Source organism: Zootoca vivipara, chromosome 13 (genome assembly GCF_965207765.1).
Source record: "Zootoca vivipara chromosome 13, rZooViv2.hap1.1, whole genome shotgun sequence".
In the NCBI taxonomy this organism is placed as follows: Eukaryota; Metazoa; Chordata; class Lepidosauria; order Squamata; family Lacertidae; genus Zootoca; species Zootoca vivipara.
The window spans coordinates 3,651,731-3,678,915 of NC_142596.1; the positions used below are offsets into that span (position 1 = coordinate 3,651,731).

At 42.6% G+C, this 27,185-nt stretch overlaps 1 protein-coding gene across 5 annotated transcripts in view; it reads right to left on the minus strand.

Moving 5' to 3' along the window:
- The window catches only part of OTUD7A (OTU deubiquitinase 7A), a 102,424-nt gene extending 76,304 nt beyond the window's left edge, over positions 1-26,120 (minus strand). For 2 of the 5 annotated variants that reach the window (XM_088656600.1, XM_088656602.1), the window contains exons 1-2: positions 25,980-26,120; positions 8,399-8,510 (exon numbers count right to left, since the gene is read on the minus strand). The gene's annotated coding sequence lies outside the window, so the exon portion shown is untranslated. Of the gene's footprint in view, positions 1-8,398; positions 8,856-25,327; positions 25,770-25,979 lie in introns of those variants that run through there. The other 3 variants (XM_088656601.1, XM_088656603.1, XM_060282505.2) reach the window with 3 other exon arrangements.
- Positions 26,121-27,185: the final 1,065 nt, after the last annotated feature.

A 27,185-nucleotide genomic window follows, 5' to 3' on the forward strand; every position in this document is an offset into this window, starting at 1 on the left:
GATATAGGACACAATCTGCAAGTTCTGCATATTCTGTCAACTTAAGTTGCCAATCTTTTTTAGTTAGTTCTCCTCTGGGAGAAACATTGGAAAAGTGACTTGAAATTCACAGCATGTTATTCTTTGAAAGAGAAAATGATTCATAAATGGTATCTAACTCTGAGTAGGCTTGCTAAGATTCACAAGACAGAATCAGGTACGGTAAGTGCTGGAAGTGTAAAGAGGAGAGGGGAACGTTATTTTGCATGTGGTGGACATGTAAGAGAGTATTGGGAAATGATTTGTAATGAACTGATTTTATTTTTATTTTATTTTTAAATTACTTTCCCGCAAAAAACAGAGTCCTTTCTGCTGTCTGATAACTCAGACAGAAATCCCAAAGTGTCAGAAAAGGTTATTTATGTATGCAACAACTATGGCCCATGTTTTGTTAGCTCAAAAATGGAAAGTGAGCCCTCTGTTGTCTCCGGGGAATGTTTCTCCATACCTTGGCCCTCACCCTTGGAGAAGGAACTGTCAGATTCTGGGTTCTGTTTCCCAGCATGCACTTTTGTCTGAGCCCTCTGTTGTCCCCGGGGAGTGTTGCTCCCTCCCCCCTGTATTTCCATACTTGTGCCCCCACCCTTGGAGAAGGAACTGTCAGCTTTTGGGTTCTATTTCCCAGCATGCACTTTTGTCTAAGCCCTCGGTTGTCCCTGGGGAGTGTTGGCCCCTCCCCCCTGTATCTCCATATATTGGCCCCTGCGCACGCATCGTGAACATATATATATATATATATATATATATATATATATATATATATATATATATATTGAAATAAGAACATGAGAAGCAGAAGTTACTATTGTTTAATTTTATTTTTGGGGTTGTCATTTATTTTGGTGGGTGTTGTATGATTTGGGCATTGTTGTGTGTTTTGTGGTTTGTTTGTTTGGTTATTTGGATTTTCTAATTTTGGAGTAGGTGTTTTGAATGTAGGATGTGGCGCTGGTTTTTTTATTGTGCTGTTTGCAATGTTTTATTTCTCTACTTGGGGTTGTCATTTTTTTGGCGTGTAGTGTATGATTTTGGTGAGGGTGGTTGTTTTTTGGTTGTTTTATTTTTGGTGTAATTTTTTGGAATGTAGGATGGGATGTATTTTGTTTTTTTTTAATGTGTTGTTTGTAACATTTTTATGGTTTTTATTGTGGGTATAATTGAGGAGTATTTGGTGTTGAGGAAGGTGGGGAGAGGTCCGTTTGGGCAAAGCCCAAAGCCAGGGGGGAGAGGTCTGTTTGGGCAAAGAAAAGGATCAGGGTGATGATGCACCCCAGGACCCAGAGAACTACTTTAAAAATCCCAACGCGGGGGGGGGGGTGTGTGTCAAATAGCGAAGCCCCACAGCCCCGTAGCAACAGAAGGCGTGTTCCGAAGTACCCGAGCTGTTCGGTTCCATAAAAAACCCAGGAAGTGGTGAGGGGAAGATAGGGGATTGTAAATTGGGGGGGGATTGGCCACGGCAAATATCCGAGGACTTAAACTGGGGAGAGAAAGTACATGGTTGTTGGGTTTTTTTTAAGACACAGAGGCTGGCAATCAGTCATAGTATAAAGCCTAGGTTAAAAGGGGCATGACTGCCCTTACTTAAAATGGCTGCCGTAGCCTCGCATGTGACACAACACCCACTAAATTAAAAAGCAAAAACCCCTCGCCGTGCCCCCAAGTGCGTGTTAGCAGAAATGATGAATGACTGCCTAATGCTGCCAGGCGTTTATTAATGCAGCCGCCGGGAGAGGCTTTGGGCTTTGGCCGTTTTGGCGGTCGGCCTACTCAGTTTTTCCTGTCTCAACCCACCCCCCACTGCTTTGGCTGACTCAGGGTCCTCCCCCCCCATGGCTATGTGTTTCCCCCTCCCTTTGTTGTGCCTCATCCCTGCCCCCCCCCCGTTGTGAAAGGCCCAATTCTGTTTGTTTTTCCCTGCTTGGCAATGCTGCGGCCTATTGAAAAAGCTGGGCCTTGTTGCTGCAAAAGGACTGTTTTCAGTTGGTTGCTGTGGGATTTTGTGGCGCAGCTTTTGGATGCTGCTGGAGTCTTCAGAGCTTCTGGTGGTGACGTCTAATTTGGGCACTTTTTGTGTGTTTAATCATTATTTTAGGTATGAAAGGTGTGGTTTTTCGATATATATTTTTATGCCAGATCCCTCCCTGATGGGCAAGGTACGTTCTGCCCTAATTTGTTTCAATTCGGTTCAGCGGTTATGGAGGAAGGCTGTTTCATCCGCATGTGCAATGCCTACATTTATATATGATACTATTGACCCTCTTTGTTGGCATTCCTTCTGTGGGTTGGCTTTTTGTCCAGACTAGAATGCAAGTTTGACTCTTAAAACTTTTGTAACGGAATGCTATCTATCTCTGTCATCTTCATGTTGGCTTCCCTAGGATGGCATACCCATGAATTCTCAAAAGCAAGTTACTACTTTTCATACAGTTGTCAGTGAACTTGACAGTGAGCTGATTATGATCTAATCAGTGTTTAAATTTCAGGTAAAAATGTTTCAATATGAGAGAGCTTCTATGACTGATATGTTAACTATCCATTCCTTTAGTTTTTCCAGGCTGTATCCATGTATTAAGACAGGGGTCAGCAACCTTTTTCAGCTGTGGGCCGGTCCACTGTCCCTCAGACCATGTGATGGGCTGGACTATTTTTTGGAAAAAAAATATGAACGAATTCCTATGCCCCACAAATAACCCAGAGATGCATTTAAAACAAAAGCACACATTCTACTCATGTAAAAACACCAGGCAGGCCCCACAAATAACCCAGAGATGTAAAACTCATTTAAAAACACGCTGATTCCCAGACCGTCCGTAGGCCGGATTGAAAAGGTGATTGGGCCGCATCCGGCCCATGGGCCTGAGGTTGCCTACCCCTGTATTAAGACAATCAAAAAGTTAACTATCTGTAGTTAGTTACTTCGGTTCCACATAAAATTGCTTCTACAGAATTAAGACATGTTATGGCCTCTGCCCTTCTAGATGGGCTGTTATAAGAAATTTCCTTTGAAGCAGCGTTTCTGTATGTTTTTAAAGCATTCTCATGATCTGAGTTTAGCTGCAGAAATAAAGTTACATCAAGTAAGTTTGTGTGCTTTTTGCTGTCAGATAGGAAAATTATGCTACATTGCATGCTTCTCTAACTGCATTGGCTACCAGCTAGTTAAGAGCCAAATATGGGGCTCAACTCTGAATGTCTTTTTTCTTTGTTATAGCTTATAGTTAAACAAAAAAAATTGTTACTACTACTACTAAATATTTGCATGTTTCCCCATGAAAGCAATTCTTTGAACTTTCAAATGCATTATGTCACATAGTTGTACAGTTTTGGTAATCATCCACAATCTGCCATTAAGCTTAGACAAGCTGCTCCCTTACATGGCAATGGGGTTGTAATTAAGAAACAGAAGGTATTTTATACTGTACACTTAAAGCACTATAGAAATTATAATAATAATAGCAACAGCTTTAAATGGTTCTATCACACTGCAGAACAGCTATCATTGTAGTTATTAATGTTACACATAGAGGAGGTAAAAGCAACAAATAGAATGCTTTTAACCTCTTATTAAACAAAATGCAAATGATTTCCTCAGACTCCTGAGGGAAAAAACACTTCTCCAACTACAAGATTATAATGAGCTAAAGGAAGAGGCACTAGAAGACTGACACTGACAGTATCAAATGAAATTGGTAAGAGGTGTTTCCCCCCCCCCATATATCCTTAGTATACTGTACAATATAAGCAGGACTATTGAAGGCTCCAGATCAGCATCAGAACTATTGCAGCAACTAAATGTAGTAGTGATATGGAGACGGTTAAGCTTATTTCACATCTAGATTTCAAGAACCAATTCAACTGACAAATATTTATTCATCATTCATAAGCTTTATGTTACTATGGGCAATGGATGTTCCATTATCTTGGTAGTACTTTTTGCTGGCTTTGGTACACTTAATTTCCAACTGAAAGATAAACAGATTTTCTCTGTGTGCACAAGTCTAACACTTATAACCCAGGGGGCAGGGGATGATGAGGACACCAGAAATAAAAGATAGTATTGGGGAAGAAAATGCTGCGGTTATGAATAAAAATGAGGTCAATATTTTGGTTTCCTAATTTAGTTATTTTATTTATCTTGGCATATATATAAAAAACAGGATGTTGAGTTCAGGACCTGAAATTGCTTGTGGTTTTGAATCTGTTGAATACCAAGAGCTGGGGCTGGTGGCTGGTGGATGGTGGAGAGCACTCATCTGAATGTGGCACTCTGGCTACAAGCTTGTATCCTTAGTTCATTTGTTCTCCACTGTGCCCACTATTATTGTAGCTTACTTCTTGGCACTATTCCAGAATAAGAAACCAAACCCATTTCATCAGTACTGAAGCTTTAACTTACAGTACGCTCGACTCACTGAGATACTGCTGAGGTCATAAAACCTTTTCCTAAGGAAATTTATTCATCACATATCAGAGTCATAGTTCAATTCAGCTTCGCTTCCTTTTTAAAAGAAAAAAATCTTACCAGAAATGAACAGATCTTTTCTAAAAGTAAGTTTTTGTTAGATAAACATCAAGCTAGATACTGAAGGAAGAAGTTAGCACAGAGTTACAAGTGTTAATGTGACATTTTCTACAATCACTACCAAGATTTATATGGCATATGACAGCTTTTCAAAGACACAGCCCTGCCTCTGGTAATCTCTTCTTGAGAAATTTAAGCCTGCAAAGCTTAAAATCTAATTCTGATGTATGCTGGTTGTCCTTCAATTTGAAGGTGATATATACTGTATATATATTCCCTCTGTTCACCATGTAACTTAACAAATAATTTTAAATGGAATAAGCATTTTTTGACTGTATACAGAAAAACAAGATCTTAGTCCCATGAGATTTGTGTGAATTGACATGATAGCATATATAGTCTTAAAGAAACAAACCACTATTGCCAATCTTTTCAATACAAAACATTTTTGCTAATAACTTGACATTCCATATCTTTCTGCTCCTTCCTTTTGCTTTGCAAGCCACTACCTCTCTCAATTTCCTCTTCTAAAAAATATAACACAATGAAGATTTTTTTTTTTAAAAAAATCAGATATATATTTGGACACAAACAACCAGTATAAGGGTTATTTCATGTTGAAAACAAAATGCTGTAAATGCATTTTTACAAGGGATAGAAAAACAAGCTAATCACCCAGATCCCATAGTAATGAAATTTATTTTTCAGTCTTATGCATATCTAAAATGTGTCACTGATTTCTACAATTTGATGTTGCTGGCCTGTAAATATTTTTCCAGGCTCGCAAGCTTGTGCAATCAAGTAAACAGTCATGAGATTTAAGTATAAGACCAAACTGGAAGGCAATGGGTAGCCTCAGACATGGTTTCATTAGTGAATGGGGGGGGATCCCAGTTAAAATGCCAAGAAAACGAAGAAAAGTGGCATTATATAAACAGACAAAAGAAAGGATGCAGCTGCAATGTGTGTTATCTAGAAAAAGCCTCCTGGGTGCTGAAGATAAATACTGAGTTAGAGAGCTTGATTTGCTGGGACTATCCCAGCAAATCTATAAGCAATTGTCTCAGTTGTCTAGAGCAGGAGTCTGCAACCTTTTCAGAACTGGGAACCACTTTTCATTCCACCATGCAACATGGGACCTATTTTCACCCTTTTCTGGCCTTGAAATACTCTCTCTTTCAGAAACAAATAGACCCTTGATGGATTAAGAGCAGAGATTTCTCTAGACCAGCATCCTGCTTCCCACAGTGACCAATGTCTGAGTAGCCTATAAAAAAAAACCCCAGAGATTGGAGGCAAATATCCTTTCCTTCTCCCCAGCAAGTAGTATTCTGTGGCTTACAGTTTCTGAAAGTGGAGGTTCTACATAGTCATCATGCCTATGCTGATTATTTTGCTGTTCCCTTCTACTGCAAGTGTGGGGAAGGTAATTGCAGTTCCTTCACAGCTACCCACTGTGGGAGACAGTATTGGAACTACCTGATAGATTTGGAAAGCTTCAAAATAAAATTGTGTAGGGGCAACCCTGATTTGTACAGGGGTTGCTTTCTGGGTAATCAAGCATGTTAGTGGAGCACACAGAAGCCTGCCCCATGGGGCTCCCATTATGCCCTCTTCCGGATCCAAAAACAGCCTGCACATACACAGGTCACATGTTCTTTGAACACACACAAAAGAGGGGTTGCCTGTATGTAGAAGGCCAAACCCCCAACCAGGACTTCGTGTACAGAATAAATGATGAAACCCTGGCCTTTTGAGCTTGTAAAACAAACTTGCTGAGGATGGAATGCCATCCACTGATCTTTTTGTGGGGGGACATTATATGAAGGACCTGGAATATTAAATTGAAAAAGGTAAGACAGATTCCTTCAGATTTCTCAGAGTCTGAGTCCTGAGCTTTATCCCCAAGGTCACGCTGAAAAACAATTGGGCCTGAGGTCTGATGTTCCAAAAGAGTGATTTAGATTTATCATAATTAATATAATTAATTAATATCAAGGCCAGATATTTCTGCATGACCTTGAGAAGACTAACTACAACAGCAATAAAGAAGACAGCAATGTTTATTTGGCTGCATTTCCCTGGCCACAAGTGGCAGTGTTTGGTGGCTAGATGTACTGTAGCCCCATCAAGGATTATATTCCTGATGGCTTGTAGCCAATTTTAAAGAGATATACATTGACAGGGGAGGTCAGCATCACACCAGCCAATCTCTTCAGTTCATTTGATTTCATTCTGGCCAATAACAGCAACACTATTTCAGATTAATCTTATGGAGTTTTAAAATTAAAGTGATATGCAAGAGAAATTATATTCATCATAAGAACATAAACTGCTGCCTTATACCAAGTTAGACAATTGAACTAACTCAGGATTGTCTATTATTCTGACTAGCAGCAGCCCTCTGGAGATGTTGAGGCTTGAATCTGAGACACTGGGCATGCATGGATGAGGCAAGGCCTTCTCTTCCCTTTATCCAAGTATATGCAGAAAGGATCAACGTACAGGTACAGATCTAGGAGCAGGAAGCTGGAGGTAGTTTAAAAAAGTAAAATACAACAGTCCCTGAGCAAACTGAACCTAAAGACAAACTGTGGAGCCATTTGTAGAATTACATTGTCTCCTGGAGCACAGCGGTTTCTGGAATACTGCATCAATAGTAATTTGCTTTAGTACATGAGGGGGAAAGCAGTCTTGGACAATCAATCAAACAGCACACACTTACAGGAATGGCAGAAAACAACAACCAGAAGTGAACACCACATGCTTAGTCATCAAAAGAAAATCAATGTATACAAAGGAACATTTAAGGGCCATTCTCTAGAATCTGTCCAACCCCAGAAAATTATGGCGTTCAACTGCACAGTGTAAATTCTAGGAGCTCAATGCAACTGCAAGCCAGAGAGAAAGAAAGGGGGCGGGGAGAAAAATATTAACAAAATGTCATCTTCTAAATTGCCATATTTTCAAGTTCAGTGAAAATTCACAATTTTCACAATTCACAGGAACCCAACAGAGAACATAAGCCTGCCAATACTCTTAACAGTACAATTCATTCCTGATTTTATTATATGCTGCTCATAGCTTTAAGTCAAAGGGGAACCTCTGGTGAACAACTGCTGAACCAGCATCAAGCCTTTCCTGGATATTAGTGTTCAATTTCTCCATCTTGGCCTTGATACTATTCTTTGTAGAGTGAGGCGGTTGTGAAAGTGCAAGGTGGGTAACTATAGGGAAGCCTGAAGAGTTGTTAGTTGTAGTAGATTCCTGCTAAACTATCATTTTCAAAACCTGTCTATAAATACAATTATAGAGGGCAGGCAGTAAACAGAGGCACACTTATTTGATGCATATGTCAATGGAAGCTTTGCAAACCACAGGTGAAAGTGATCTTCATTACGTATATCCCCTACTGATACAGGTTGTTAGGAATGAAGTATCAGAAGCCTATCTTTAAAGGCATGAATTACTCTTATCACTACTGCTAGTTTCTTTCAGTGGTTGGCTAATGGCCAACCAGTTAGTGCTCCCCAATAGCTCTGTGCATACTACTGGCAATCTGTAAAGATTAAATTTTGGACTCAGCTACGGTACATTAGTAAAGAAAAATCGTTCTATTTGCATTATAAGACTGTGACACCAGGTGGCGCTGTGGAGTTCCCTCTTTCACCAACACTTTGAGCTTTACAACGCATTTTCCTGAAACACCTTTTAGATGTGTCTAAATCCAGCCTTTGTTTGATTTTATTATTTGCATTTAAAATGTCAGTTACACTAATATACTAGCAATGGTACACATTGAGTAAAATTACAATAATTGAGTCCATCACTTACGGAAAAGGATTGTGGAGGAAAAGTCACTGAATATTATCCATCTGAGATCTGCACAAGAACAAGCTTGCTTTCTCATGCTGCTCACAGAATCTGAAGATGTCAAAGTCCTTTCCTATAAGAGAAGCATTTAAGAGAAGTACTTGCTTTTTATGCAGTCTTCAGTAATATAGAAGCAGAGTTATATTTCCCAGCACAGTAAGAATGCTCAGGCAATTCTGTTTTTATGTCCGACTAGGGGCTATGTTATTGGTATGAAAAACAATGTTTAGTGCAAATCCTAATACCCTTTCTATTTCAACTAGTGTGTTCTCTCTACACACTGAGCTGAACTCAACCCCACAACATTCTCTTTTCTGCCACTTATAGCATAATAAAACAAAAAGCAGTCCTAACAAGAGAATTTAAAAATCAGTTTTCTGCTAGTTATACACAAAGAAAGGGAAACACCATGGATAAGGAACACAATCAACCCCTCTTCCTTTCCATCTGGCTTTTTGCATCACATTCCCACTTAGTCTCTATTAATGTATTTATTTCTTTAAAAGTATATCCTATCTCTCCAGCACACTGGTCATCTAAGCAACTGTTAATCAATGAAAATGCACAACAATAGTGTAGTTCAGTAGCTTATAGTATTAAAATTCCAATATTAAGAATAGGGCTGGCTGATGTCTGTTTTCCAACACTGTAATAGACCACCAGCTAAACTTTGCGATATGGTAGTACATTACAATGTCGGAAAGGAAGCGGGGAGGAAGAAGGCAATTGCCTGCCAAAGAGACCATTAGCATCACCGTGCGCAGCTTCTGCCTATTCCTGTCCAGGCCAGGTGGGCAAATCCGCAGCCTCCTCCAGCGCCCAGCACACAGAAGGAGCCCAGCCACGCAAGGCACAGGGCAAAGCTTCCTCCTCCTCCAGCACCTCCCTGTCCTGTCCGGGCTAAGGGACTGAAGCAGGCAGGCAGGCAGACAGGCAGGCAAACACTCCATTTGCGCAGCTGTCTCAGCTGCCACTGCCTTGGCACAGGTGGGCAAGTGGGGGCGAGCGGGCAGGCTGCTGCCTCTGCCTCCTGGGAAAAAGAGGTAACCTGCCCACCCCCTGCCCGCCAATGCAAAAGCAGTTGAGACACAGGTGGCTGGCTTCTTTAAACTGCTCTGCTGAGGGCATACCTGCCAAGTTCCGGCCTGAGAAATAAGGGACTGGACCGGAAGTAGCAAACTGGAAGTAGCGCTGCCGCCATTTTGGAACTGGGCGGAGCATGCTCAGAAGCGACTTTTGATGCTGCTCTGCCCTGTTCCATAATGGCTGCCGCACCAGAAGTCACGCTGCAGCCATTTTGGAACTGGGCAAAGCAGCATCAAAAGTCGCTTCTGAGCATGCTCCGCCCAGTTCCAAAATGGCCACCGCGCCAGAATAAACCGGGGGGAAACAAAAAAATCCGTTTTTTCGGCTGGGGACAGCCGGAAAAACGGGGGTTTCCCGGGGAATACGGGAGACTTGGCAGCTATGGCTGAGGGGCATGGGCAGCTGCACGCCCCTCAGCAGAGCAGTTTAACGAAGCCCCCCCTCTGGCTCAAGGAAGCCCGCTTCTCAGCTGATCAACCCCCTGCCCTGCCTCCAGCTTGTCAGACAAGTCAGAGTGGGGGTTTCGCTAAAGTCGCCCACCCCTCTGTGGAAAAGTTTAAAGAAGGGAGGAACAAGCTGTATCAGCTCCAGTCCCTCACCAGGGCAGCTTGCTCCTCCCTCTGCGGTATGAGGGCCAGAGCGCTGTGGCGACTTCACCCTCCAGTAGCAGGGGGACTCAGGAGCGGTGGCTGCTTCACCCGCAATATACCGCTGGGTGAAGCAGCCACCAGACTCTGGCCCTCATACCAGTCCAGGGCGATGGATCAATACATCACCCAGGTCTACTTAAGAACAAAACAACTACTGTAACAGAAATTCATAAAGCTGCTGCAATTCCTTCAAAAAACCCAAAGCCCTTTTCAATAAGGTTGCTTTACCACTTTTCTAAAATCAAGAATGAGCAGAATTCCTCAAAGTAACACACTACAGAGAAGACTTCAGACATAAATAATACCCAACGTCTGAAAACAGGCATAAAGAGCAATATTTCACCTGAAGAGCTAATGGCATGAGAGGGGCATTTGAGAGGTTTTGGGTACTGCCCCCATTTCCAGGAGTCACACTAACAAGGTACAGTAGCCTAGCACAGAAGGCTTTATCACAAAATGAGGGAAAAGTTGAAAAGCAGCTTAGAAAGATCAATGGACATGTCTCCCATATATCCTAAACTAGTTCTCTCCAAGTGATTCTGTCACTCTTGCTATTGTTTGTTGTAGTATTGTTTGTTGTTTTTAGTAATAAATCTCCAAAATCTTTTTTTACTGCCCAATTGTCATCTTACCGGTACTTTTTTTTTGGCCAAAAATCATGCTCTTTCATATTTTCCTCCTATGACTTCCTAATTTTAAAGGAAGCCCTCTCACCTTTTACAGCTTCCTTAATTCTGTTCATTAACCAAACTGGCATCCTCTTATAATTGTTCAAACTTTTTCCAGCCTATGGTATACAATTCATTTAAGCTTTTATTACAGTGGTTTTAAGATGCTTTCAAGGATCCTAAAAGAATTGAAGCTCCTCACTCTCAATTTTCATATTCCCTCATTTTTAAAATCATTTCCTCTGGCGTAAAGGGCAACAATACCACAAAAAGGACCTCATACTTTATACACATTTTATATCAAATAATAACTTCAACCACACTACCCCCCCCCCAGTTAATTTATGGAATTTCCTACCACAAAATGTGATGGCAATAAGTAGCTGATATTAAAAGCTATGCCATTAACCCTTGGAGGATAAGGCTATCAATGGCTACTAAGCAGGTTGGCTATATGTTGTTATCAGGATCAGAAGCAGCATGCCTCCAAATACTAGTTGTTGGGGAGCAGGGACAGAGGGAACAGAAGGATGGGCTAGACTGGTCTTATCCAGCAGAACTCCTTTTCTGTTCTTAGGGTGACATCATGTCAACAAACATGCAGTTTTAATATATCATTTGTTTTAAAAATAGTTTTATTTTTGAAGTTTTCCATAAAAAGTGGCACAGATTGGGATATAAGACAATTGCTAGCTGGGCTAATCAATTTCACCAATCCACTGACATGAATGAGACTGAATGGCTGTGGCAAGAACAGGAATTGCTGCAGATCTACATCTGTGATTGTCCGGTTCATATATAACATTTCATTTCCCATTCATCTGTGTGCATGCCCAAGGTCAGCTGGCACTGGCCACAAGCACAAAACTATGTGAACCAGCCATTCATCACTGTGAGAAATGCTCAGAAGACACCTGCCCTCTTTGATCAAGGGGAAGGGAAGGAAGGAGGGGGAGGGGAAAGGACACAGTCCTGAATACAGATCAGGGTGAAGTCTAATGTTTTTATAAGATATTTGTAACTACATTTGAAGGGTCTCTGGTTCTTCCATTTGCATTTAGAAACCAATATATTCAATGACCTAATTTAACTAAGCAAAGATTGAGAGGAGAGCAAAACTGTTAAATCTGGACGCACCATATCATTGCATCCCTAATTCACAGCACCAGTAGAAAGAGATCACAGTTGTATTTTATCACCACGCTCTCAAAATCAAAAATTATGATGAACATGAAAGTGTGAATCTCGAGAACTTCAAGACTCACGAACAATGTGAAAACTTATCCACTACTATTAAAGGGCCTTTGTACTGAAAAGGGCTGTTGGGATCCACAGAATGCTGTATGAAATAGTAAGTCTGCAGGCCTGAGTGTACTAGTAAAGTGAAACTGGCTGATGCAATACTTTCTGTAGAAGTGCTGGGTCAGAATGACTCAGCAGTAATGTGCTGTCAGTTGATTGGCTGTCAGTGGTTTAAAGGGGAAACCTATCCAGCAGTGTTGGTGTGGTGGTGGTGTAGAAGGGTGTGGTCAGTGAGAGGTTTAGAGAGTGTATGAACTGCTTGTGTATAAACTGCCTGTAGATATTTGTATATAGCTCACAATAAATATACTGCACTAAAGAAACTGGAACTCTTAACATCTCTGCTAAAGCGCCGTGAAGGAATTCGCGACACCCTCCCCCCCCCCCCCCCCGGACATACTACATTCACCCAGAAGAAGCAACTGTTTGACTAACTCCCATAGCCCTCATTTACAAAAGATGCTCATTGTTCAAAGTGCACATGGTTCACAACTTCCTTTGCACTCACAGATTTGAAAATACAATAGGTTAGGTGGGTCACAATAACAAATTTTTCAGTACAGTGGTACCTTGGTTGTCGAACGTAATCCATTCTGGGAGTCTGTTTGACTCCTGGAACAGTTCAAAAACCAAGGCGCAGCTTCTGATTGGCTTCAGGAGCTTCCTGCACTCAATTGGAAGCCACGTTGGACGTTCGGCTTCCAAAAAACATTTGCAAACACACACTTCTGGGTTTGCGTCGTTCGGGAACCAAAACGTCTGAGTACCAAGGCATTCGACAACCAAGGTAAGACTGTATTAAATGTTTTCAGTATTAAATTTAACCACGTTTCAAAAGATTTTACATTTCCACTTCACACCAATTAAGAGATTGGTGCCACTGGACAGAATCACTACATGATCTGCAAGCAATCAAATCCTCTAAATGCTCTCCTTGGTTCCCCCTTCTAAAAAAGGTCCATTTTAGAGCCATTTATTTGTCAAATCTCTGGCCAGCCTCACTTAGATTCGCTTTTACTGAGCTGTGTTTTCAAAGCTATGCCGTCTGCCGTCCCGGATGGACAATACAGCAGGGTACCATATGAAGACATAGTACAGTGGTACCTTGGTTTACTACCATAATCCATTCCGGAGGTCCATTCATAAACCAAAACAGGTCATAACCCAAGGCACGCTTTTGCCAAAAAATTTGTTCGTAATCCCAAAAAAATTGTACGTAAACAAAAACATTTGTTCGTAATCCAAAAAAAGTTCGCAAACCGGACACACACTTCTGGGTTTGACATGTTCATAATCCAAAATGTACGCGAAGCAGACTGTTCACAAACCAAGGTACCACTGTATATGTGAGCTGCACGGGGAAGACATCTTGCACTACTTACTATACCTTGGACCCAGGAGGCGATTTCTCACTTTACCGTCCATAGAGGAAAGATGTCTCTTTCAGTGACTCATTAAGTTGCCTTTTCTGCTTGGGCGGTCAAAAAGATGAGAAATAAGACTCTGGACAATATAGCCATGAACTGTAAAGGAGACACAGAGATCTAAATAGAGACCATTATTTGTGGCGTGACACTCCTTTCGCTTGTATTTATTTTTATTCAGATTTGTTTGGCTAGTATTTTAAAGTATTTTAAACTAAAGTTATTTTAACTGGTTTGGATTTTCACTCCAGAAAGGCAAATTGAATACATCTGATTTAGTAAAAGAACTTCATGGTGTTTGTACACTCCCTTGACCTTCTTAACCAGGGGTCAGAAAACTTTTTCAGCAGGGGGCCGATCCACTGTCCCTCAGACATTGTGGGGGGCTGGACTGGATGGGGGGTTTGAACGAATTCCTATGCCCCACAAATAACCCAGAGATGCATCTTAAACAAAAGCACACATTCTACTCATGTAAAAACAGCTGATTCCTGGACCGTCCGCGGACCAGATTTAGAAGGCACTTGGGCCGGATCCAGCCCCCGGGCCTTAGTTTTCCTACCCATGTTCTTAAGCATAACTATTTGCTATATAGGCAATTAATACCTGCCCTGGCCTCAAAGGGCCAACACACATCATTAGTTGAGATTGCCAATTGATTTGTTTACCATTTATCTGCAGGAGCAGCTTTCATGTGATTGTTGCAGTTCTCACAACTAAAACAGCCTAGGTGTCCAGTAATAAAATCGACGGCTGCATGAAGCTGTGACAAATACTAATTATTCTTAAAAACTTGTGTCTGAAAGTCTGCAATTCCTGTTTTTCTTTATCCTCGTTACAAGATTCATTAAAACTTCGGTTAAAAAATTATTGTAATTATATTTATTGCATTTATTTGCGGCAATTAAGATTAAAGTAATAGCTTACTTGATCTTCAAAAATACTGTTGACCTAAGTATGCAATTTATTTCAATGGAAACATGAAGTTCAGACCGGAAATGTTGTCCATACATTTTCTCCATTTACTATCTTGATATTCAAAGCATGAATTAGTTTTACTTGAATATTTGTTTTTTAAAAAAACCCTAGGAAATACTTTTGTGTTCAATTATTTAAAAATGAACAAATCAGAGAAAAATACTACTTGTATTTTTTTTAAATCACTGGTATAACAACTTTATGTTCAAAAACAACAAAAGTTGCTAGAGCTGTTGTTGCTCAACAAGGGATATATGGGGTGTTAGGGGAGGGGTAGCACCTCTGGTGGGCTCCTTCTGGGGTAGTTTGTCCACCCTTGAGCCCCACCCTGCACTGTCAACATGCAACAGTGGCCACAATCCCAGGAATGGCTTTGCCTGGCCAGTTAAATCAGGTGTGGGTAGCTGATGGGACTCAAACCCTCTGTGAGTTAGGAACTTCCCTTGCATGCGAAGACAGGCTCTGTTGGATGGAGTGGATGAGCCCACTAGTAGCTCAAGAAGGCAGTTTCTGCACATTAGGGCCGGGCGTTGTATCAATACATCATCCAAATCTGTTTGAAATCCATTCCATGGTAACAGTTTAATAATATTCAACATGGGAATATATCACGAGTCACTATGTATGTGTGTGCTACACAAAAAATCATGATCTGGGGGGAAATGCGGATCCGGTCATCGCTTTTCTCATGATTCCTGCCACCCCTGTTGCTCTGTACTATAAAATAATAGTTGTAGCAGTATGCTAAGGGTAAGAAAAAATGTTTCAGTTTTAGACCTCTAAGTAGCCAGGACATTACCCTGTTCATCTCTCCATAGTTCTATCAAGATAGTCATACCTCGTGTTACATTTGCTTCACATTGCGGCTTTTCAGGTTACGAACGCAGCAAACCCAGTGTTTACTTCTGGGTTCGTCATGCACACATGCGTAGAGGCGATCTACGCACTTCACACATGAGAAGTAGCAGCGCTCTACTTACGGACTTTTGGGGGTGCAAAATGGATTGCCTTCGTAAGTAGAGAGGTACCACTGTATACTGGTATATTGCAATGCTTAACTGGTGATATATCACAATGTTGAAAGCCATACATTGCTCAGCCCTGCTGCATGTGCTATAGAGCATGTGAGGGCAGATGCAGCTCATCGCCCTGGGAAAGTAGCCCATCTAGGAAAAGAAAAACTATTATCTGAAACATCCACTGCCTTGTGGGATATCTTTGGGAGAAGAAAAAGCTCAGGAGTAAACTCAACACAAATCTGGAATGGAGTCCCTAAGGGGGTTGGATGGCGCCCTGCATGCCTCCTTCCGGGTACTTCTGCAAAGCTAGTGCCAAACATCTTGCTCTGCTTTCCAATGGACCACAGCAGTGAGGACCCTTGATCTGGGCAGCCCAGCACTGCCATACACACTGCCCAGGCTTGGACGCTGGGGAGGTCAATTGGGTGTTGCTAACACAGCAGTTTGACTTCACCCCCAGAAGCAGACTCCGCTGTCTCTCGACCTAAGCCTGTGTGTATAACAAAAAGATTGCTTTTAAAAAATAAACAAGTAAAGCCTCAACACACAAATTATTATTATTATTATTATTATTATTATTATTATTATTATTATTATTAAAATTTATATACCACTCTTCATCAAAAGAATAAAATAGTACAGTGTATCCCCAGCACTGCAGAGTGTCCTTATCAGGATATGCTTCTATACCCTAGATTCCTCTCTTGTCTTCCCCCTGGATGGAGCAGGTTCACCATTTGTGGACAATGATCAACAGTCGTCATTGGAGGTCTAGGTGGCAAGTACAGTCTTTCACCAGTTGGCCTGTTCCTGGAATGGGAGATCCTGCTATCTGAAATCCATACTCCAGTGACCTCATGTTTGGATTATTGCAATGTGCTCCACCTGGAGCTACACTTGAAAATGGCCCAGAATCAGCAACTATGACAGAATGTGGCTGCCAAGTTATTAACTGGATCAATGAAGTAGGATCACCTTACAAAGTTCTGCAATGGCTGCCTGTATGCTACTAGGCTTGGTATAAGTGTCAATGGTGGATTGCAAAACGATATACAGCTTGGGGCCCACAGAGCCTAGGGCTTGCCATTCAGAAGGTTGGCGGTTCGAATCCCCGCGATGGGGTGAGCTCCCGTTGCTCGGTCCTTGCTCCTGCCAACCTAGCAGTTTGAAAGCACGTCAAAGTGCAAGTAGATAAATAGGTATCACTACAGCGGGAAGGTAAATGGCGTTTCCATGTGCTGCTCTGGTTCGCTCCTCCAATTGGTTACCTCCTCCAATACCAACCAGTTCAAAACCTAAGGGGGTGGGGGCTCTGCTTGCATCCCCCACCAAGTCTGGGGTTGAGGGGATGTGTAGAAAAGCTTTATCTGTTCTAGGGTCCCAATTCTGGAACGACCCACATTTAGAAGCATATCTGTCCCACACATAGTTAGGTTTCATACACCAACTGAAAACACTGTTACTTGCCCAGGCTGCCACAATCTGATAAATAAGTGGATAGCTCCTCATTACCAATTTACATATATTTGTTTTAAATGATCAATTACAATTCTTAAAGGTGCTATTTTGTTTTGTTTTATATAATTTAGCTTACTGTATTGTATAAAACATTTTGTATATTTTATATGTTTGATGTTCATTGTTCTTGACTCATTTTAAGGACAGCAGACAAATAAAATAATGTAAAGGTGCACTTTGCTCCTCGCCCACTCTTTTCATCAGCGTGCCAGGAGCTACAGCAGCATGCAAACCGGCATTCATTATTAGCTTCGTCTTCCAACAATCCTTGGATTAACACTGTGGTTTGTTAGCAGACAAACCATGAGTGCTGCTTCACACTTAGCAGGCCAGTCTCTGATTTCCTTCTCAGTGGGCTGAAGAAATGGAACAGGGGAGCAAAGCATGGTCTTTGTCACATTGTCTTGTTCAAATCAAAACAAAGTTTAATTAAGCTGTGGTTCAATGTTACATGACCAATATCTCAATCTAAAACAGTGTTTCTCAACCAGTGTGCCTCCAGATGTTTTGGGACTACAACTCCCATCATTCCTGACCACTGGTCTTGCTAGCTAGGGATGATGGGAGTTGTAGTCCCAAAACATCTGGAGGCACACTGGTTGAGAAACACTGATCTAAAAAGTCTTTTAAAAATTGAAAAGAAGAAGGGAATCTGCAACCTTCAATTTTGAAAGATTCACTGACCAAGTTCCAACTTTCCTCCTTAGAAAAATACAAATTGCTGCTTTAGCTGCTTTCTACCAGCTCTTTTGAAGAATGACTTTTAAAACCACTGATTTTTCATTTTAAAGCATTAATTCATTTTACTTAAGGCAACACAGTAAAGCAAATTCTTATTAAAATGGAGCATTCAGTAAGATGGAAAAATTAGAAAATTCCCCCTTCCAGTACTATTCAGATTACAGATTGAACCACAGGCCTAAAAGTACAATGAGGTTATTACACAATGTAACGTGTTTTTAAAAATTCTTATACTATACACTTGCAACTCCATCACTAATCATTTGCACTGGATAAACCATCTACAACTTCAGCACACCATAGTTTGTGATGTGCTACCATAACTATGGATAAGAAGCTAGAAAGAGCCCTGGGAAACCAGATACCTATTGGAAGCTTACAAGTAGAAGGCAGTGGCATTCTGCCCACTTGGATTCCTACTTGAATATACAACTGGTATACAGAGGCATACGACCTCCAATAGTGGAGAGAGAACATATTCAGCATAGCTAGTAGAATCATAGAATGGTAGAGTTACACCCCTACTTCTAACTATCCCAGGCCGCCCAACTGAGGCCATGTTGTTTTTTCTTCTATCAGATCAAAAGTTGTTTTTTCTTCTATCAGATCAAAAGTTGCCAGATTCATCGAGGGTGCAATGAGATTAAGGGCTACCTTTTAAACGATAATCATAGTCATATATTCTTTTATTCATGTTGATTTAATTCTATTTTGTGTGTATTCTGTTGCTATGGCTGTTGGCTATGCAAATAAAGTTTATTGATTGATTGTGAGTTGGAAGGTACCCAAGGGTCATCTAGTCCAACCCCCTGCAATGCAGGAACCTCAGCTAAAGCATCCATGACACAGGGCCATCCAAACTTTGCTTAAAAACCTCCAGTGTCGGAGAGCGCACAAACTCCCAAGGGAATCTATTCCAGTGCCCAACAGCTCTTACTGTCAGAAAGTTCTTTCTGATGTTTGGTCAGAATCTCCTGTCTTATAACTTGAAGCCATTGGTTTGAGTCCTAACCTCTAGAGCAGGAGAAGACAAGCTTGTTCCCTCTTCCATGTGGCAGCCCTTCAGATATATGAAGATGGCTATTGTATCTCCTCTTAGTCTCCTTTTTTCCAGACAAAACATACCCAGCTCCTTCAAGCACTTCTCAGAAGGCTTGGTTTCCAGACCCTTGATCCTCTTGGTCACCCTTCTCTGCACACATTCCAGCTTGTCCATATTCTTCTTGTCCATATTCTTCTTAAACTGTGGTCTGACCAAGGAGGAATGGACCAGTACTATTACCTCCCTTGATTGTAGTTATTGATAGCCATATTTATTATTTGACTCTTTATTCTATGTATTAAATTTATATCCCACCCTTCCTCCCAAAGGGATTCTAGAGTAGCAAACACACAAGCAGCAAAACAAAACATCTTAAAGAAACTAAAAACAATTCCAATACAGATGCATACTGGAAAAGATCTCCAATTATAAGGCTTATGGAAAGAGTAAGACCCCCAGCAGGTGCTGAAAAGACAACGAAGGCAGCACCTATCTAATATTTACCAAGAGGGAACTCCGAAAGGGAGGTTCTACAACACTAAAGACTTGATTCCTATATTGTGCACAAGGCACCTCCTGATAAGATGGCATTTGCAAGAGACCCTTATACTCCATTAATTGGTCTAATCCTCTTTTAAAGCCATCCAAGTTGGTGACCACCACTGAATCATGTGGCAGCAAAGTACACAGTCTATGTACTGTGCGAAGAAGTACAGTGGTACCTCTACTTACGAATTTAATGTGTTCCGAACACACATTTGTAAGTCGAAAAAAATTGTAAGTCAAATCCCATAGGAATGCATTGGGAGAAAAAATTCATCAGTCGAAGCAACCCTATCTAAAAATTCATAAGTAGAAAAAATCCTATCTAAACCGCATCCAAGATGGCGGACGGAGCTCCATTTGTAAGTAGAAAAATTCGTAAGTAGAGTTATTTGTAAGTAGAGGTACCACTGTACTTTAATTTAGTCTTCTTTGGATGGCCCTGTGTTCTAGTGTGATGAGAGCAAGAGAAAAACTTCTCTATATCCATTTCTCCACATCACAAATAATCTTATGGACCTCCTTTATGTCCCCTTTTACTTCCCTGTTCTCTAAACCAAATGTTATCACCTGTCCTCATAGGAGAGTTGCTCCCAGCCCATGATAATTCTTGTTACCCGTTTCAGAAACTTTTCCAGCTCTGCAATAGCCTTAATGAGGTGAGGTAACCAGAACTGTATTCTGTATTTGAAATGTGGTTGTATAACAGGATTGTGATAAGAAAGGGAAAATATTGCTTTCCTAATAATGCCTAACAGGGAATTCACAGCTGGATGAACATCATGATTGAGCTCTGCATTATGAACTCGAGCTCTTGTTCCTCTTCATTTGCCATGGGTAGATATGTCAAGTTAGCTACTTTGTCCCAATGTGCATTACTTTACATTTGCTGAATTTCTTTTTTCTTCTTCAAATAATATTTACTCATTTTAAAACAATACAAAAGACAAAACATCACAAAAACAAAAAAGAAAAACATAAAAAAGAAAAACATATCAATTACAACAAATTTTTACTTGACATTGTAGACTTCCTCAATTCCCCCCTCACTGGGTCCATTTTTAAATCCAACTTAAGCAATTTTCATATTATATCTTAAATCATTTTGACACATTTTTTTTCATTGTCTCTCAACTATTCCTAATCTATAAACTTCAACTAACCTTAACCTACAATTCATCATCAATTATTCCGAATCAGAAATTATTTTCCCAACCATCTATCTTCTATTTCACCCCTTAGCCTAGAATTTATTCCAAAAAATTATCCATAAATTCAGATATTGCTTCTTCTATCCTAATAACATTTATACACTTAGATCTGATTCAGCCCCCCCCCCTTGACTTGAGGTCTCCCAGATGATTCAGCCAATTCCATAGGTCATTCCAGTTTCGGACCATCTTACTCAGTCAGAAAATAACATCCATTATTACTCCTCACCCCACTCCCACTCCGTCACAGCGTATCCACCACACTTCCTTCTTTATCCCCTGCTGTCTCCCCAATTCTCTAACTGTTACGTGATACCATCCATCTAGATTTCCACTTTTCAACCTTTCACAATTTTTGTTCCCCTTAGATTCTGACCCCAGTATGGATCCTGCTCTCCCTCTCTCACTGCTTACACTGAACTTCATTTGCCATTTTACTGCTGGGCCTCTACACAATCGCTTTTTGCATTAACCACTCTGAACAATTTTTTATCAGCAGCAAGCTTGGTTATCTTGCTGCTTACCCTAACTCTAGATCATTTACGCACAAGTTAAAAACCACAGGTCCCAAAATCAATCTTTGAAGGATTCCATTTTCAACATTTCTCCATTTGGAGAACTGTCCATTGAGTTCTACTCTCTGCTTCTCCATTTATCCCATGACTGCTAAGCTTACACAGGAGTCTGTTGAGGTACTTCAGTCTTAGCATCAGCCTCCCAACAGAAAATAAGCCTGTGAGGCTATTGGTCCCATTTCACCATTCAGAAAAGCACTAGTGATGGAATATTCGTGGCTGGAGTAGAAAGTAAGCACAACTTTCTTATACTATAATTTATCCACTCAAGTCTGGCTGAACAGACTGATCTTTCCACCATTACATAATGAAAGGGTATATGTAAAGGAATGCTTTCTCCTATTCAAACCTCCCAAGGATCTGTTGAGGAGTCCCAGCCAGTGTTCAAAATTAGCCTGGCATGTTTTGCAACTGCTGTGGGTCCAACTGCAACCTGGAGATACCTGGATGCCAGGTGGGCAACTGACATCTGCACCTGGCTGGCTCCTCTTCTTTCTTAAGCAGGTAAGCAGAATAACTTATTTATTCCATTTATATATCACCTTTTTCTCCAAGGAGTACATGGTTCTCCTCCCTCCTCAGTTAACCTCTACAACGACCCTGTGAGGTAGGTTAAGAAGTTGTGACTGGCCCAGTGAGCTTCATGACTGAGTGGAGATTTGAACCCTGATCTCCCAGGTCCTAGTCCAACACTCTAACCACACTGGCTTCCTAGAATACATCTGCTATGGGGCAGCCCTATAAATTAAGTAGCTATATCCCAGTACATTTCTGAGCACAATTCAAACTGTTGGTGCTGACCTTTAAAGCCCTAAATGGCCTCAGTCCAGTATACCTGAAGGAGCGTCTCCACCCCCATTGTTCTGCCCCGACAATGAAGTCCAGCGCAAGGGCCTTCTGGCAGTTCCCTCGCTGCGAGAAGCCAAGTTACAGGGAACCAGGCAAAGGGCCTTCTCCAGAGCCATCTTAAGCGTATCTGGCGCCCTGGCACCGTGGTGCGAAGATCCCTCCGGTGCCCCCCTGCCCCGTTTCCCAGCACGGCTGTCTGGCGGGTGCAGCGCGCAGCACGGCTGCCACAGGCACAGCAGCATGGCGCCCCCTGGAGGCCCAGCGCCCTGGCGTCTTGCGCCACCCAGCCTTGCCTTAGAGCTGGCCCTGGCCTTCTCAGTAGTGGCTCCTGCCCAGTGGAATGCCCTCCCACCAGATGTCAAAGAGAATTGAATTGAATTGAATTTATTCTTACGGTCACAGACCAGCTTAGATCTCAAAGAGAAAAGACTTTTAGAGGACATCTGAAGGCAGCCCTGTTTAGAGAAGCTTTTAAAGTTTAATATTTTAATATTCTGTTAGAAGCCGCCCAGATGGGCGGGATATAAATAAATTATTATTATTATTATTATTATTATTATTATTATTATTATTATTATTATTATTGAAAAAGCAAAATGTCACTTAGAGAAGCATCTGAAATATTTTCCTTGAAGCTTGAATTTGTTTTATTTGGGATTATTTTATTTTTAATGTGTTGATATAGAAATGAAATGAAAAATAATTATAACAATAAGGCTCATTGCGGGGGGAGAAATGGCACGACATTCTTCTGTGGCAACTGTAACCTAGGTTTAAGGTGCCATTTGGCAACTGCCTTATATATTTGAGTTTCTAACACTGGCCACAGCTCCAGACTCCTTCCATCTGAGAGCTTAAATGTTATAAACACAGACAAAGAGCTGAGAGGGGGTGTTATGCGACTATACCTTCTATGAAATATAACTGTAATTTCTAATGGACTCTGCTTGCTTCATAACAATAATCACTGCAGACCATTAAAGCCATATCAATAACTGAAAATGTGTCATTTAAAACAAAAACAAAAATATTAATGTAATATCTGAGAAAATGGTTTATCTCTACTACAGTCTGAAAGTTTATTTCATGCCACCAGATTGAAAATGAAGATACAACAACTTCCTTTGTCTGACACCCAAACACAGTGGTGAGAATCAGGCCTATTGGTCTAACGAAAACAAATACAAATGATAAAATACAGATTTTCCCTCAACTTATTTTCTTAGGCTGTAATCCCACAACCTACCTCAGAGTAAGCACCACCGAATTCAATGGGATATACATGCTCCTTAAAATAAATACCTGTAACATATAAAAGCCTTCTGACAGACTGAATTAAATGCCTCCATTGCAACTCAGTGTATCTCCTTCTTGGCCCAAATACCCTAGCTATAGGACAGATACATGAATATTGTCTGACATAAACAGGCAGCTGAAGTACAATATACACATTTACTCAGAAGCAAGTCTCAATGAGTTTAATGGGGCTTACTCTGAAGAAAGCAGCTACAGGATTATAGGCATGATGTGCATGACACGAATAGGCAGCACTGCAAATAAAGCACGAGACAACACAGAAACACACATATTACACTTAGAGATACATACTTCCATTACAGTGCAAAATACTTATGCATGTGGAGGTCAAATTCTGATCCTATTACTAAAAAAATATTAAGGAACAATGTGATCAATTTGCACTGAAAATAATTTAAAAAATCAAAAGAGCAAGTAACATTTTTTTCTCATCTGCTATATTTTTAGACTCAAGAATAATAAGATTTCTTGCTCCTCTTCATAATACTGTACCCCTGTTTTAACAGAGTGGGAAATGAGCCTGAGAGGCACCTTGACACCCAGTAATGAGCCAGGACCGAATTCATATCCTCCAGGAAAAAAGCCGAACAACTACAGGAATATTCACTGGCCTACCAGAAGCATCTCGCAAGGGTCAAGAGAGAGAAAAAGAATTGAGAGTCCTCTACACTGCACAATTGCCCACCATACCTTATCTGGAATCTGGGCTTTTGCTAGAGAGACGTTATCTATATACGTTAACAAATATTAGACATAAATAATTCTAGATTGAGTGCAAAACAAGCAAACATTTAACTACCAGTTGATTTAATAGTTAAATAAAATTTCAAGATATAAAAACAAACGGGTTCTCATATAGAATGGACCTACTTTTTTCGTATTGCTAGGGTGAAAGAATGCTAGCCTCAGTCAACAGCTAACTGGTTAAAACCAATCATTTCTTCAGTTGTTTCACACCATTCCAAATATCCATTCCATAATTTAAGCATTCTGAAATACCGTTTTAAAGACATAAGACACATATTAATTTTGTTCTAATTTATTGGCTATTTGCATTTAATTGTATGCCATAGGCCCAGGTTAAGTGTTGCTAATTACTGCACTGTTGTGGGGGAGGGGGGGAGAAAGAAGAGGCTGACGGAGACACAAGTTTGTTACAAGATGACATCATCGGCCCTGGCCAAATCTGAAGGGTCAAGTGACAACATCTTTCCCCACACTCTGTTGCCAGAGTGCCACTGAAGACCAAAGAGTCCAGTGCCATTTCTGTAGCAAATAGGACCATATTCCTTTTCTGTGAAGCCACATATCCTCCTGTGGCGTTACTATGGCATGTGGTGGGAAGCTGCAGCACAGGCTACCACCCCAGCCTCCGGCTTCAGGAGGGTCTCCATAGAAACATCTACAGGTGTGACATTTCTGCAGTGATCCAGTGCCACTTTCAAAGAAATCACCATCATGCCAAAGCACACATGCACACAAAACCAAAAACCCAGTTTCCCTCTTAGCTGCTGTTGCAGATGCATCACTTTCGACAGGCACATGATAGCTCATCGCACTATTCTCCCCTCTTCATAACTGTCAGGTGCTTATTCACACTGATCCTTGCCAGGTCGTCTTTTGCAGGCAGCAGAGGGGTGGCAGAAGACGAGAACAGGATACAACCCGTGTGCATATGTGCATGGGGACCCACATACATATCAGCACAAACGCATTGGTTGTGCAGGCAACAAGCAGCAGGATGGCCTAGCATCCTTTCTTCTCATGGTCGGTCTCCTCTTTGCCAGTGCCCCCCCCTTCACCTCCACTATACGGAGGGTGTTCTCACATGCAGGGGAGCCATGATCAGCCCAGCAACCTACTAGATACACCCCAAAACACACACACCTTTGTACATCTCCCATTTGTTTGTTTGTTTGTTGAAAAACCAACCAGGGTCTAGCAGACTCTGAATCTTTTCCCCTTACCTGCTCCTCAAGCCAAGCCAAGCTCCAGCATCCCGGCTCAGGAAGGCATTTCCGAGCAGCTGCGAGAGGCCGGGGGGGGGGGGGGGAGAGAGAGAGAGAGAGAGAGAGAGAGAGAGAGAGAGAGAGAGAGAGAGAGAGAGAGAGAGAGAGAGAGAGAGAGAGAGAGAGAGAGAGAGAGAGAGAGAGAGAGAGAGAGAGAGAGAGACGGAGACGGAGGTTCTGCAATGCAGACACTTCCTTCTTCCCCTTGCAAACCAGCCAGGCTTCGCTCTCTGCTGCCTCGTCTCTCTTTTTAAAATAAAGGCGAGGCGAGGGAGAAGGAGAAGGAGAAGGAGAGGAAAGAAGCGGCGCGCGGCTGGATGAAGCGGCGGCCGCGAAGGAGACCCCCCCCCCGGTCTCTCTCTGCCCCTCCCGCTCGGGGCCCTTTCGCTCGCCTTCTCCACCGGGGCGGCTGCAGCTACCGCCTCCTCCTCCTCCTCCTCCTCCTCCTCCTGGGCTCGGCCGCGAAGGAAGGCCGGCGGCGGGGACGACCCTGCAGGCTGCGCCCAAGGAGCGGCGCCCAGGGGAGGAGACGCGCCGCCGCCGCCGCCGCCGCCACCCAGTCACCTGCCTCCAGCCGGAGAGCAGAAGCCGAGGAGGCGCCCCTCCTCACCTGCTGCCGCCTCCACGCCGCGGGCCGCCCAGGGCTCCACCGGTCACGACGAGGCTGCTGCGGGCGCCTCCGCCCAGCTCTCGCCCCCGCCGCTGCCAGCCGCCGCCGCCGCCGTCCCCATCAAGTCGCCGCCCGCCCGCCGCCGCGGCGCACCAGCCAGGCCCGGCCCACCCGCCGCCGCCGCCGCCGCCTCCCGCTCTCCACGACGCCCCGCCGAGGCGATGGGGCGGCGGGCTCCTCCTCGCCTCGCCGCCTTCGCCGGCGCCAGACGTGGCCCGCTGCCTGCCTACCGGCCGGCCGGGACACCCCAAGGACGGGGAAGGCGCGGGGTCTGAGGCGGCGCCCGAGGGGAGGCGGGGAGGGGGCGCAGGTGGAGGCGCCTCGTGCGGAGGGGGGAGGCAGGGAGGGGCGCCCAAGGCGGCCGACAGAAATATTTATTTCCACCCCCCTCTCTCTCCAGTCCGGGACTCAAGGCGGCTTACACACAAAATTGGGAAAAGGTACATGGAAAGGGCAACCATGTAATGCAATGTAATGTGTACACATAAAATAGGGGGAAGGCTTTTTTTAAAAAAATTGGAAAAGGCAACCATTAAGATGTAATTATAGCTCCTTGGTGGGGAAAAAAAGAGAGGGATGTAAATGTAACAAGATTAATTCAGCAGCATTGCACCCGGCAATGGCAAAAACAACAAGGGAGCTTGACGGTTTTACCTGTTGTACAAACTCGCTTGCGGTGATGTTGCTGACAGTTCCTCTCCCCCAGGAGGCAGTGATGGCCACCAGCTTGGATGGCTTTAAAAGGAGGGTTTGATGAATTCATGGAGGAGGAGAGGGCTATCAAGGGATACCTGCCAGGGTGGCTCTGCTCTGCCTCCACAGTCAGAGGCAGCCATGCTTCTGAATGTCAGTGGCTGGAAGCCATAGGAGGGGAGAAGGTTCTTGTGCATGAATCCTGCTTGATAGTTTCCCACAGGTTATCTGGTTTGCCCTGGTGAGAACTGGATGCATGCTTGCTGGTGGTGTCAGAAACCCAGGGTTAATGGCACAAAATGGGGGGGGGGCACCATTTGGCAGAGGTTTTATAGGCGATACAATAATGCTGACTACAAACTCTGATTTGATATGTCAATACACACTTGTGGGTGGCAGTTTACTCCATCCTGCATCAGTGGCATTGGCAGTTGTGCACTGTCTGAGCAGGAA